We start from the raw sequence: 14,760 nt of genomic DNA on the forward strand, positions 1-14,760 counted from the left end.
GGACTTTTACTCTCAGTTAGGTGTTCAGAAAGGGGAGTTTCTCTTTTGAAAAGGTGAGGGAGGACCTTGTTCTTGAGAAGCTGAAGAGGCTTGATGACTAAAGCCACAGGATTAGATTCCATTCCATCTAGATTCATGAGGGATGCCGTTGAGATCATTATTCCGAGCATTACTCATATTATAAACAGGTCGATAGAACAAGGATACTTTCCCAATTACCTAACGATTGCCGGAGGGATTCCAATATATAAGAAAGGGAGTAAACTGGTAATTATAGACCTGTTTCAATTCTTGGTTGTCTGTCAAAGATAATTGAAAGGATCATTTTTGAATAGGGATGCACCGATACCACTTTTTAAGGATCGAGTACGAGTACCGATATTTTTTTCCTGGTACTCGCCGATACCGATGCCTGGGGGGGGGGGGGGGGATTTTCTAAGAACAACACAATGAGACTAATGAACATATAAGCATCTTTATTTTTTTAACAACAAACTTTAAACAATAAATTTAGAGTGGTTTATTGTCAAGAACAATGAATTGGGTAAGCATTTCTGTTATTTTTATTGCTCTTGGGGTATCTTTTGACATTTTCTCTTGCCTTGAAAAGGTTTGCTGCAAAGTTTGTTGCAGAGTGCTACTGCTAGTGGCAAATTCACCGTGCTCACTTTTGTGTTTAAATTTCAGATGTTTTATCAAGTTACTTGTATTAAATGTACTGGCTTTTGTACCTCCTCTCGATTAGGGGTGTCCATGGTTAAAACCAGTTAACCGATTAACCGTTTAAAATTGTGGCGTCAATACATTTGCACAAAACTTTTGCGTTTTTTTTTCTGAATGTCGATAAAAAAATATTGTGAAATGACAGCGTTTCTATTAAAGATGTTATGCGACTAAAGCATTTTTTTTCTTTTGCGATAAGTCATTTCAAAAATAATGGCAACGGTCACAACCACCGCACTAGACATTAGCCTATTATTATTTATGTGAGGAGACATGGTGTGTCATCCAAGCATTAATGGCAGGCTAAGACACAGAGTTTCTCCCTCATTTCTGCTCCGAGGTCTTGATTTTGGCATTTCTTTGAGGTTTTGTCTAGTAGGCTATTCCTTAATCTTTTATGATTTTTTTTTTAAAAAAGAACTCTGCCTCGTATTATGTCCAAACGGTCAGTGTACTTTTGTGTTCATTCATTTCCCCTTATTTAATCCGTAGGCCTAATTGCAAAACGAAAAATGAATGGTTATTTTGTAAAACGCAAAGTTGAACACCAAAATGTTCTTTTGAACTGTAGGACTACGTCAAATGCTGCGCAAAAATATATAGGCTATATATCGACGAATTTTCAGATATTTGTTTGATTTTTTTGCCCATTTAAACATTTAAAATATTTGGCAAATGAATATGGAAAAGAAAAAGATTTTACTGGTTTTCTGAGGCCAAATTAGAACATGGAAATGATATTTTCCCTGCAGTAATGAATGAGTAGAGCCTTAACCACAGCCTACAGAAAGGAGATTTATAGATGATTTATTAGATTTAATAAATGTGTCTGATAATAAAATAATGTAAAAAAACGAGACATTAATTGTTTGTTAATAAACTATTGTTTTCTAAATCAGTTTCTGCTAAAAACAAATCTCCATCCCCGGATCCATCTTTAGAGAGAAATACATAATTAGCTAGGCTACATAATTACATAGTCAGAAGATATTGGCTTTCGATTCGAATTTGTTCGTTTTAAATTGGACATTTAAAGCTTTAGTCTGTAGACTAAAGCTTTAAATGTCCAATTTAAATGTCCAATTTAAAACGAACAAATTGGAATGCGGCTGTTTCAGTTCTCGCGCTTCAGTTCACGGAGATCATGAAGCGCGCCTTCTGTTAAAGCACAACGTTTTCTTGTTATTGTGAGTTTACGCAAATAAATGTATTTGTCAATAATCTATTATTATTTTCTGTATGACCAGAAATGAAAGAGTATTTTAAGTTGTTTCCACTGAAAGAACTGCAATGAAACTGCAAGTGTTCACATGGGCGTCTCGCAGCCATCAGTGCACGCTCCACACTAAGCACACACACTGGATATGCGTCAAAATATTGTGTTTATTTGTGCTTTGTTCCTTTTTTGGATAAAGGCGTCTTCTACATATGCAGCCTAATAAAATGTTACAATAATGATGATGATCAGAAATATTTATTTGCGGACACGGAGTTTTTGCGAAATGGACTTGTTTCTGTGCGTAGGCTATTTTCAATTGGCAATTTCAGTTTGAAGGGTGATGGAAATGTGCCTACTTTAACTGCTCTGTACTTATCACTGCGTTTTATTTCTATAAATTAATTCGTTTCAAATGGGGTCCAACCAGGTATTAAAGGTTTTAATAATATGGTTAACCGAGTATTAACGGTTAATGAAAAACTTGAAAATGTGCAGCCCTACTCTGGATATTAATGCAGAAATAATCGTGCAGATTGCCATGCGTGGGTCGTCATCGTTGATTTTGAAAATATTTCCACACTGCTGAGGCTGACATTGCATCTGGTGTCTCTGTGTGCACTGGAAAGTGCTGTCAGTTATGTCGCGTGAGGTATCGGTCTTTGGTATCGGGGTATTTTTACGAGTACGAGTACAAGTACATGAGCTTGGTATCGGGCCCAATACCCGATACTGGTATCGGTATCGGTGCATCCCTATTTTTGAACAGATTGATAATTACTTAAATCACAAAACTTACTTTATGAATTCCAGTCTGGCTTTCGTAAATCATATTCTACGGATTCCTGTTTACTGTTTTTAACTGACTATATAAGAATGGAGGTTGATTATGGAAACTTCTGTGGCATGGTCATGTTAGTCTTACAACAAAGCCTTTGATACAGTCTACCATTGTGTTTTAATGTATAAATTGAAAGCCATGGGTTATAGTGAATTAGCAGATAAATGGGTGGGCACCTATGTGGATAATAGAACGCAAGTAGTGGAAATTTGGGGGGGGGGGGGGATGTCTCAACCAAAAGGCATGGGCTGTGGGGTACCTCAAGGAAGGGTTTTGGGTCCACTTTTCTTTTTACTACAGTATATATATATAAATGATCTAAAGTCTGCTTGTTCATGCAGTCTTTTTTATATGCAGATGATTCTGCGCTGATTGTTTCTCACAAGGATAAAAATATGATTGAAAGCATACTTAGCGCAGAACTTCTATAGGTTAGTATCTGGATGGCTGATAACAGATTATCACTTCATTTAGGGAAAACTGAATCCACATAGTTTGGAACAAAGATAAAGTTAAAAAAGCCTCATATTTTAAGGTCCTAGCTGGAGATAGTGTAATCACTGCCAAGAAATCAATCAGTTATCTTGGATGTATGTAGGGCTGAACGATTATGGAAAATAATCTAATTGCGATTTTTTTTAACCAATATTGCGATTGCAATTTAATATGCGATTTAAAAAAAAAGTTCTTTACCTTCTGTATTAGTCGACAAAGACAAGCAATAAATCATTGTACAGTAGGGATGGGAATCTTTAGGCAGCTCATGATCCGATCTACTTTTTTTTTCATTAATTAATCTTAATAACACTTAAAATATGTATTTAATTACATGTGTAAAAACACATAATTTAAAAAATAATTATAAAAAAAACATTTAATTAAACCAATGTTAAGAATTTTAAATCGGCTTTATAAAATAACTTCATAATATAAAAGCTAGTAAATAAAGAGAAACAAAAAAAGCATTACAAGCAATAAAGAAAGAGTGGTCTCACTATTTAAAAGTAGGCTGTTTGAATGTTTATCATTCAAGAGCTGGAGTGATTTTCCCCCTCAGTTTAGATAAGCTGCATTCACACTAATGCACATATCTCTTGAAATTGTAAATGTGGTTTGTCCTGTTGGTTTAAGAACTGACCGTGTTTACATTAATTTCGCGTCATAAAAGCATTTTGACATGCAAGTTTATGCACATTTAATCAATGAGTCGCTCAGGGCCGCATGCACGAGCGCTCTTCACAAAGCGCGCGTTAGTATTTTAAAATGAAAGCAGCCTTCTCAGTGATTTTCATAGTTTTAATATATAAGCCAACTGCATTCCAAAAGACATAAATAATGCCTCTGTGAAGCATTTGTAAGAAAAATTCCCGCGGGAGAGAACGCACACTGCAAGAGTAACGTTATAACATCAAGCAAAAGCGGCAAGCCCCCGAATGTCCTTGTAATTCGGTTAAACCCCGAATTTTATGAAATAACGTTACTGAGAGAGAGAGAGAGAGAGAGAGAGAGAGAGAGAGAGAGAGAGAGAGAGAGAAAATAGAAGCAATCAGAACATGGTTCGTTTCTGAAGCACGCGCATCTGTTTTTAAACACAGATGCGCGCTTCTGAGTCATCATGCATCTGTGTTTAAAAACTAAGCTCAGACTCGATTCTGAAATTCTCTGAATCGATCCAGGATTGTTGGGGAGAGAATAAATAACACATACATTAAAAATTAACTGTTCTTTTATGAACGCCAGACCACGTAGCGTGACAAATTGATGCTTGATCTTGCAGACTGCTCCCGCGTGTCACGTGACCAGTGTAATCGCAGCTCTTGCGATTACAAAACCGCGTTTCATCATTTCGCGGTTTTATCGCAAATGCAATTAATCGTTCAGCCCAAGATGTATGTTAGACTGCAATTTATCTGGAGTAGGTCAGGCCCAAAAGGTAATCACCAAAGTTAATCAGAGAGTTAATTTTTTGGCCAGAATACCAAAGTTTTTGGATGAAAAAACAAGGCTAGTTTTGACAGGAGCTTTAATTCAGCCTTATTTTAATAATGCGTGTGGGCTCATGGTACAATGGTGTCACAGGGAACCTAAAACATAGGCCTCAGACGTCTCAAAATAAATTAATAAGGCTAATTTCAGACCTCACCTGGAACTCATCGTCTCAAAACGTCTCAAAATAAATTTCTTCAGACGTCTCAAAATAAATTAATAAGGCTAATTTTAGACCTCATCTGGAACTCATAAGAACTCATCTCGAATCTTCCCACTTTGAAAGGGCGGGGAGGTTGAAAGTTGAGGATCGAGTATCTCAGATGCAGCTGCGTATGGTACATAAAATTGTTCATGGAAATGTTCCCAAGTATTTTAGAAATTATTTTAATAGAGTAAACGAAGTTCACAGGTACTCCACTAGGGGTAACTCAACAGATTTTGTACCCGCCAGATTTAATACTAATCTGGGCAAACAGTCTTTTCTTTATGCTGGAACTACCCTTTGGAATCGGTTACCTAGTACACTTAAGATAGTAATAAGTATAGGTAGTTTTAAACAGGATTTGAAAGTATGGTTTAGGTGCCAATTGTAGTCATTATAATTTCAGAGTCTATTTTTATGATCAATTTTTCTGGATGAATTTGTTTAAAGGGTAACTAAACCCCTGGTCAGAGCCTGACTCCACTGACTGGCAATATTTTAAAAAAAAAGCTGAAAAAGTGGGCAGACCCCAGCGGAGAAAGAGGGGACGAAATAGATGCTAAAATACTCTATCCTGATCGTTTTCAATACTCGCAATTCCAACTCCTGACTCGCTACAGTGGTTTTGACAAAACAAGCTGTTTTTTATAAAAGCTGGCGGTGTTGCAACAATCTATAAAGATATTTTTAATATTACTCAGAAAACAGGTCACAGGTTTAATTCATTTGAAGTACTTGTGCTAAATGTTACGCTCTTAGATGAAAGAAGGAAATCCATATTATCTCTAGCCTTGGCTATTGTATATAGACCTCCAGGGCCATATGCTGAATTCCTAAAAGAGTTTGCAGACTTTCTCTCGGATCTATTGGTGAATGTCGATGAAGCAATAATTGTTGGAGATTTTAACATACACGTAGATAATACAAATGATGCTTTAGGGGCTGCATTTACAGACTTATTGAACTCCTTTGGGGTCAAACAAAACGTCAGTGGTCCCATTCATCGTCTAAATCATACACTAGACTTAATTATATCATATGGAACCATTCCAACTGATATAGATATTATACCGCAAAGCGATGATGTCACTGATCATTACATGGTGACTTGCATAAAACGTACTGCTGAAATATGTCATGTTGCGCCACGTTATAGACCAGGCAGAACAATCCTTCCAACCACTATAGATAGATTCTCAAATAGCTTACCTGATCTATCTAAGCTGCTAAGTGAACCCAAACAAACAGATGAATTAGAGGAAATGACTAGCAGTTTAAGCACCATTTTCACTAGTACATTAGATATTATTGCACCAATTAGATTAAAAAAGGTTAGAGAGAAAACGTCTCGGTTACGTATGTAACCCTCGTTCCCTGAGTAGGGAACGGAGACGTTACGTCAGAAGTGACGGAGATTGGGGGTTTCGCATAGAAAGTCAATCCTCTTCGAGTATTTAAACACGAGCCAATGGCATGCAATGCCTTGGGGCTGCGGAAATTTGCATAGCGTACTCCGCCCTACTCCGTGAGTATAAAAGGAGGAAGTGAACGCAACCGCAGTATGTCTTCGCTGAGGAGCCAAGACTGAACTCGGCATCTACCCAGCGATACAGCAGAAGTGGCAGGGAGACGTAACGTCTCCGTTCCCTACTCAGGGAACGAGGGTTACATACGTAACCGAGACGTTCCCTTTCGTAGTCACTTCGAGTTACGTCAGAAGTGACGGAGATTGGGGGTCTGTGCCATCACGCCATCTTCAAGCTGTCTTCCAGTGCCCTGCGAAAGACTGAACCCCCGAGCCTTACCTCTTTTTTTTTTTTTTTGGGGATCCGACTTTGACACAGGATTACCAAGGTACACTGGGAAACATATCCCGAAGGGGACATGCTACCAGCTGCCTACCGAAGGGAGGACTTATGAATACACATATGGCCACATAGGAACGCATATGGAACACTGGAGTACCAACCGCAGGTGGCTACTAATTTAAACTCCAGGGGTGGCAGATGGCTTGCCAAGGGAAGACACATGCTCAGAGAGGCTTACAGTGGATAATACACATGAGACGGTTACCATGGGGAACCGTGCGCATGGAGGCACCTAGCTAGCATCCAGAGCAACGCAGTGGTGCCCGCATCGTCGGTGCTGGAGGACTCAAGACTTCAATGGAAGAACTGAGGAAATATCGCACTTATCCAGTCCGGGGAGTGAAGTGGCGAGCAAGCGAAGACACCTGAGCGGATCCAGAACTGGCCGAAACGAGTACGTGAGAGGATACCGGCTCAATTCGCAGATTATAGAATCTGGCGAAGGTGTTGGGTGTCGCCCAGCCTGCAGCTCTGCAGATGTCTGTTAGCGAGGCGCCGTGCGCTAAAGCCCAAGAGGAGGCTACACTCCGAGTGGAATGGGCCGTCACACCAAGGGGGCACGGAAGGCCTTGCTGCTGGTAAGACAAAGCAATGGCATCCACTATCCAGTGGGAAAGCCGTTGCTTTGAGAGAGCCCTTCCCTTCTGGCTCCCTCCATGACAGACAAAGAGCTGGTCTGAGGTCCTGAAACACTGCGTTCTGTCGACATAGGTGCGGAGAGCACGTACCGGACAGAGCAGTGCCAAGGCTGGGTCTGCCTCCTCCGGGGGCAGCGCTTGCAGGTTCACCACCTGGTCCCGGAAGGGAGTGGTGGGAACCTTGGGCACATATCCAGGCCGGGGTCTCAGGATCACGTGAGAGTAAGCCGGCCCGAACTCCAGGCACGCTTCGTCAACGGAGAATGCGTGCAGGTCCCCCACCCTCTTGATGGAGGCCAATGCAACTAGGAGTGCTGTCTTCATGGACAGAAACTTTAACTCTACCGATTGCAAAGGCTCAAAGGGATGCCTCTGCAGAGCACTTAAAACTACCGAGAGGTCCCAAGAGGGTACGAGGGGAGGACGAGGCGGATGCAGCCTCCTCGCCCCCCTCAGGAACCTGATGACCAGGTCGTGCTTCCCTAAGGACTTACCTTCCACTGCTTCATGAGAAGCGGCAATGGCCGCGACGTAAACCTTAAGGGTGGAGGGCGACAGCCTGCGCTCCAACCCTTCTTGCAGGAAGGAAAGCACGACACTGATCGAACATCTCCGGGGGTCTTCTCCGCGAGAAGAGCACCAATTGACGAAGAGGTTCCACTTCAACGCATAAAGGTGTCTCGTGGACGACGCTCTTGCGGAAGTGATGGTTGCCGCCACCGCAGTTGGCAGCGAACTCAAACCTGCCTCGTCCCGTCCAGGAGCCACACGTGCAGCCTCCAAAGATCGGGACGAGGGTGCCACAGAGTGCCCCGTCTCTGAGAGAGTAGGTCTTGTCTCAGAGGAATAGGCCAAGGAGGTGCTGTCGCGAGGAGCATGAGATCGGAGAACCACGTCTTGGTGGGCCAGTAGGGGGCTACCAGCAAGACCTGCTCCTCGTCCTCCTTGATCTTGCACAACACCCGTGCAAGGAGGCTCACTGGGGGAAACGCATACTTGCGTGGGCCCCGTGGCCAGCTGTGCGCCAGCGCATCCGAACCGAGAGTGCCCCAGGTCAGAGAATAAAACTGGGCGCAGTGGGCTGAGTCCCGAGAGGCGAACAGATCTATCTGTGCCTCCCCGAACTCTTTCCAGATCAGCTGGACCGACTGGGGATGGAGTCGCCATTCGCCGGAGATGGGACGGACCCGAGACAGCTCGTCGGCTGCCCAGTTCCGGTCTCCAGGAATGTAAACTGCACGAAGGGACCTCAGGTGCTTCTGACTCCATATCAAGAGGTGGCGGGCGAGCTGCGACAACTGGCGCAGGCGTAGACCCCCCTGGTGGTTTATGTGAGTACATTACGCTCTGAAGCGGTGCAGGGCGAGCCGTACTGCCAGCAGCTCGAGGCAATTGATGTGCATGAGGCGCTGGGCTCCTGTCCAGGAACCGGCGGCTGCATGCCCATTGCACATGGCACCCCAACCCGTGGTAGATGCATCCGTGGAGACGACGAGATGTCTGGAAACTCGCTGAATAGGGACACCGGTCCGTAAAAAGCTGAGGTTCGACCACGGGAAGAAGGTTCGCCGGCATGCCGGAGTCACTGGGACTCGGAGCGAGCCGCGATGCCATGCCCACCTCGGACTCGATCGCGAAGCCACAGCTGAAGCGGTCTCATATGAAGCAAACCGAGCGGCGTTGCCGCGGCCGCGGATGCCATATGCCCCAGGAGCCTCTGAAAAAGTTTCAGTGGAACCGCACTCTTGCCCTCGAACTGACGAAGGCAAGCCAGCAGTGAGTGCGCGCGCTCGTTCGTGAGCTGCGCGGACATGGCGACCGAGTCTATCTCCATGCCGAGAAAAGAGATCCTCTGCACGGGGCAAAGTTTGCTCTTTTCCCGGTTGACCCGAAGGCCCAAACGGGCTAGGTGCCGGAGCACCAAGTCTCTGTGTTCGCAAAGCTGAGCTCGAGAGTGTGCTAGTATCAGCCAGTCGTCGAGATAATTCAGGATGCGAACCCCGTGTTCGCGAAGGGGAACAAGGGCTGCCTCGACGATCTTCGTGAAGACGCGAGGGGACAGAGCTAACCCGAATGGGAGAACGGCGTACTGATATGCCTGGCCCTCGAAGGCAAACCGAAGAAACGGTCTGTGTCGAGGTAAGATGGACACATGGAAGTACGCGTCCTTCAGGTCGATCGCTGCAAACCAATCCTGATACCGAACACATTCGAAAATGCGTTTGGCCGTGAGCATTTTGAACGGTAGTCGATGGAGAGAACGGTTCAAAATGCGCAGGTCCAGGATCGGTCGTAACCCACCGGTCTTCTTGGGGACAATGAAGTAGGGGCTGTAAAACCCGGACTTCACCTCGGCTGGAGGGACCGTCTCGATTGCACCCTTCGCCAGCAGGGTCGCAATCTCCGCTCTCAGGACTGGGGCATTGCCACCAACTATCGTGGAGCGAACTCCCCTGAAGCGGGGAGGAGACCGTGCGAACTGAATCGCGTAGCCGAATCTGATCGTTCTGATGACCCAGCGGGATATCCCGGGAAGCGCTAGCCAGGCTTCCAGGAAATGAGCCAACGGGGTCATGCGAACCACAGACGTCCCCCCGGAGGGGCAGCGGTGCGGGTCGAGTGGCACGCGTGCAGGAGTTACCCCGCTCGGATGCGTCGAAGCCCGCTCCCCGACAGAAGGGACCAGGGAAAGCGGAGCGTTCCACGGGGGTCTGTTCTGCCGGGGGTCTGGCGACAGAGGGGGAAGGGATTGGTGTAGCCCGGGGACGACACACGCACCCTTCCGCGCCCTCAGAGACAGAGAGGAGTGTGTGGGCTGACGCACGGGGGCATCGAGCGCACCCACTCCAGTCTGTGAGCTCAGTGAGGATGTCAAGTCTTTCTTTAACAAGTTCAGGGTGCTGCCCACCCGTGGGTGAGCAGCGGGGAGCTGAGAACAAAAGATTCTCCCCCGGCCCTCCACTGGGGGAAGGAGGGGGCCTGCTACCGCCTCCTGGGAAAGATTTGAGATCGTCACTGAGCGGCCCGTGTCAGGATCTTCGCTTGGCCTGGCGTTTAGCGGGGCGAGCGGCCTGAGGGGGCTGTGACGCCGGCCTGCGGCCTCCTCGACGCCGGGGCCCGGGTGAAGGCTGCTGCTGGGGCCGGGCGGGAGGGAGGGGAGCCGCAGGGGGGCGTCCTCGGCGGCGAGCAGCGGGAGGCACCTGCGCCGAAAACTGGGTGGAGGCAGCAGCTGGTCGTCGGGGCAGGATGTGTTTAATGGCCTCCGTCTGCTTCTGGGCGGTGGAGAACTGCTGGGCGAAGTCCTCGACCGCACCGCCGAAAAGGCCAACCTGGGAGAGCGGAGCGTCGAGCAGACGAGTCCGCTCAGCGCTCCGCGTGTCTGCCAGGTTGAGCCAGAGATGGCGCTCCTGAACCACCGAAGTGGCCATCACCTGACCGACGGCGCGAGCGGCCACTTTCATTGCCCGGAGAGCAAGGTCAGTGGCGGACCGCAAATCTTTAAATGCCGTCGAGTCAGTCCCGCCCTCGTGCATGTCTCTGAGCATCTTCGCTTGGAAGACCTGCAAAGTGCTCATGGCATGCAAAGCGGAAGCCGCCTGTCCCGCCGCTCTATAGGATCGCGCCGCCATAGCAGACGAGAACCCACAGGCTTTGGATGGGTGCTTAGGAGGACCACGGGTGGATGCGCTCTGTGGACACAGCTGCATCGCAACAGAGCGCTCCACCGGGGGCATCCCAGTGTACCCACGGGCGGCCCCACCGTCGAGGGGGGGAAAGGCGGGGGAGAGATCGCGCTCTCGAGTGGACAAAGGAGCCCCCCAAGAGCGCGATAACTCCACATGCAGCTCGGGGAAAAAAGGTATTGGAGTTGGCCGTGGCCTTGCGGCGGCAGCTTTGTCCAGATACCAATTATCCATCCGCGAGAGATCGGGGCAGGATGGAGGTTTCCATTCTAGCCCGATACTCCCAGCGGCTCGAGACAGCATGGCCGTCAGCTCGGGATCTGACACGGGCAACGCTGACACTCCCGAAGGGGGCAACGCAGCCGCATCTTCCTCTCCCGAGGACTCAAGCCCGCCTAGTGATGCTGTGATAGACATCGCATCATCATCTGGAGCGCTGCTCGAAGCAGCCGGTGCCGCCGAAGAGACAACCGACCGAGTCGAGCTAGCGCTCGCTGGCTCACGCACTGAGGCGGGAGGTGTGGCCCGAGGAATCGTCGGGGCTTTATCCCACACCGTCACCGTTAGATCGCCGGGTCCCCGGGTCGACGGGCCCCCTTTCGTGAAGGAAGCCGATCGAGTAGGGGGGACCGGGGCTCTCACTCTAGTGAGATCATTGAGCCTCGACCTCAGTGTGGAGATGGTCATGCTCCCACAGAAGGAACATGAGTCATCCACGAATGCTGCTGCTGCATGCTGAATGCCCAGGCATACAAAGCAGCGTTCGTGACCATCAGATGATGACAGAAATCTACCACATCCAGAAGGGCACGGGCGAACCATCTTTAAAAAGACGTGCCGCGTGCAGCTCTTTCACTTTCACTTTTATGAGAAAGGAGAAATTCACTCTTTCAGCGCTGAAGCTACCAGGGAGAAGTGCAAAGTCTGGCAGACCACTGCTCAGATCGCAGGCAATGCAAAATCTCGCTGGGTACCGCCGTCACACCAACACTGAAGAGGACGCTCGTTCTCGAAGAGTCTTGAATCAGCTTTTAGGAGTGAAGAGGTTCTCTTGGCTCCGAAGCGAAAAACACACTGCGGTTGCGTTCACTTCCTCCTTTTATACTCACGGAGTAGGGCGGAGTACGCTATGCAAATTTCCGCAGCCCCAAGGCATTGCATGCCATTGGCTCGTGTTTAAATACTCGAAGAGGATTGGCTTTCTATGCGAAACCCCCAATCTCCGTCACTTCTGACGTAACTCGAAGTGACTACGAAAGGGAACTAAAGCACCCTGGTACAACAGTGCTACGCATGCTATCAAGAGAGAAACTCGCAACTTAGAGCATAAATGGAAACAAACTAATTTAGAGGTCTTTAGAATCGCGTGGAAAGACAGTATGTCACGTTATAAAAAGGCTCTAAAAACAGCCAGGGCTGAGCATCTCCACAAACTAATCGAAAATAACCAAAATAATCCAAGGTTTTTATTTAACACTGTGGCTAGACTAACAAATAAACAGACATCACCAGAGCAAAATACTGTATACCGTTACAGTTTAGTAGTAATGATTTTATGAATTACTTCAATGAGAAAATAGAAAGAATTCGAAACACAATTATAAATGTACAATCCTCTATGGTATCTTATGATTCAGCTTCAATTATGGCCCCTCCAGAACAACTAAACCTCTTTACAACGATAGGACAGGAAGAGCTAAATAAACTTATCATAGCATCTAAACCAACAACATGTTTATTAGATCCAATACCCAATAAACTACTGAAAGAACTATTACCTTTAGTGGAAGAGCCTCTCCTCAATATTATTAACTCGTCTTTATCTTTAGGTCATGTTCCAAAAATATTCAAGCTGGCAGTAATAAAACCTCTCATTAAGAAACTGCAATTAGATCCAAATAACTTGGCAAATTACAGACCCATTTCAAATCTTCCATTTATGTCCAAACTACTAGAAAAAGTTGTGTCCACTCAATTGTGCTCTTTTTTGCAAGAAAATGATATCTATGAAAAATTCCAGTCAGGATTCAGACCGCATCATAGTACAGAAACTACGCTAGTTAAAATTAAAACCTGGGTGTTATACTAGACCGCAACTTGTCTTTCGAAAATCATATTTCATATGTTACAAGAATATGATCATATAACACCGATTTTATCATCTCTACACTGGTTACCTATTAAGTGCTGTATCAACTACAAAGTACTACTACTGACCTATAAAGCCCTAAATGGTTTAGCTCCTATGTACTTAACGGACCTTCTTTCGCCCTACAATCCACCGCATTCCTTAAGATCACTAAATTCAAGGCTTCTGGTCATTCCTAGGATATCTAAGTCCAGTAAAGGAGGGAGGGCGTTCTCGCATTTAGCTTCAAAACTCTGGAATAGTCTTCCCGATAAGGTCCGAGGCTCTGACTCGCTGACACAGTTTAAAACAAGACTAAAGACGCATCTCTTTAGTCAAGCATTCACATAATGCTTACCTCTTATTCCTGTGTTATGCCATACGGAACCGTTTGCCGCTGAAACTGCTTAAAGGGTTAGTTCACCCAAAAATGAAAATTCTGTCAGTATTTACTCACCCTCATGTTGTTCCAACCCCGTAAGACCTTCGTTCATCTTCGGAACACAAATGAAGATATTTAAGATATTAAGATCGCTCCTGCATACAGTCCATAGGCTTCTTGAGGGACTGGCTCTTGCTGTCCTCGAAAAGTCATTAAAGACATCGTTAAAATAGTCCAAGTGACTACAGGGGCTCAATCTTAAGTTTATCAAACGACGAGAACACTTTTGTGCGCAAAAAAACAACAAAAATAACGACTTTATTTCAACTATTTGTTTATTTCTCCCTCTGCGCGTGTCAGGTTACTAGTTTAATAGCGTAAGCTTCTGTTATTGTACGTCACACGCATCACACACACGACCAGCGTCGGCCAATAGTGAGCCTACGTGTGACGTAGCTCTACGCAATCACACTACGTAAACTGACTTACAGGCTCATGGAGAAATAAACGAATAGTTGAAATAAAGTCGTTATTTTTGTTGTTTTTTTGCGCACAAAAGTGTTCTCGTCGTTTGATAAACTTAAGATTGAGCCCCTGTAGTCACTTGGACTATTTTAACGATGTCTTTAATGACTTTTCGAGGACAGCAAGAGCCAGTCCCTCAAGAAGCCTATGGACTGTATGCAGGAGCGATCTTAATATCTTAAATATCTTCATTTGTGTTCCGAAGATGAACGAAGGTCTTACGGGGTTGGAACAACATGAGGGTGAGTAAATACTGACAGAATTTTCATTTTTGGGTGAACTAACCCTTTAACGCACCGGTGGGGCTCGACAGCCTTTTAGACAAACGGGTCGGCATGTATGGGTGGGTTGCGGAGAGTTTGGGTTGCGGAGAGTTTGTGAGATAGTGGTTTTCTAACACCGACTCTCGTATAATGGAAATCATTATGAACATCAGCTATGCTAATTATTTCCCATCTGCCTTTCTGCTGTTATGGCGTTCGTCAGGTCCAGTTTTGTATCTAGCCTCTCACTGGGATTTCGGTGCCCCACCGCCTGTGATGAGAAGACCAACGCCTGTGAAGAG

This window comes from Pimephales promelas, chromosome 9 (genome assembly GCF_988280905.1).
Source record: "Pimephales promelas chromosome 9, fPimPro1.hap1.1, whole genome shotgun sequence".
NCBI classification, from domain to species: Eukaryota; Metazoa; Chordata; class Actinopteri; order Cypriniformes; family Leuciscidae; genus Pimephales; species Pimephales promelas.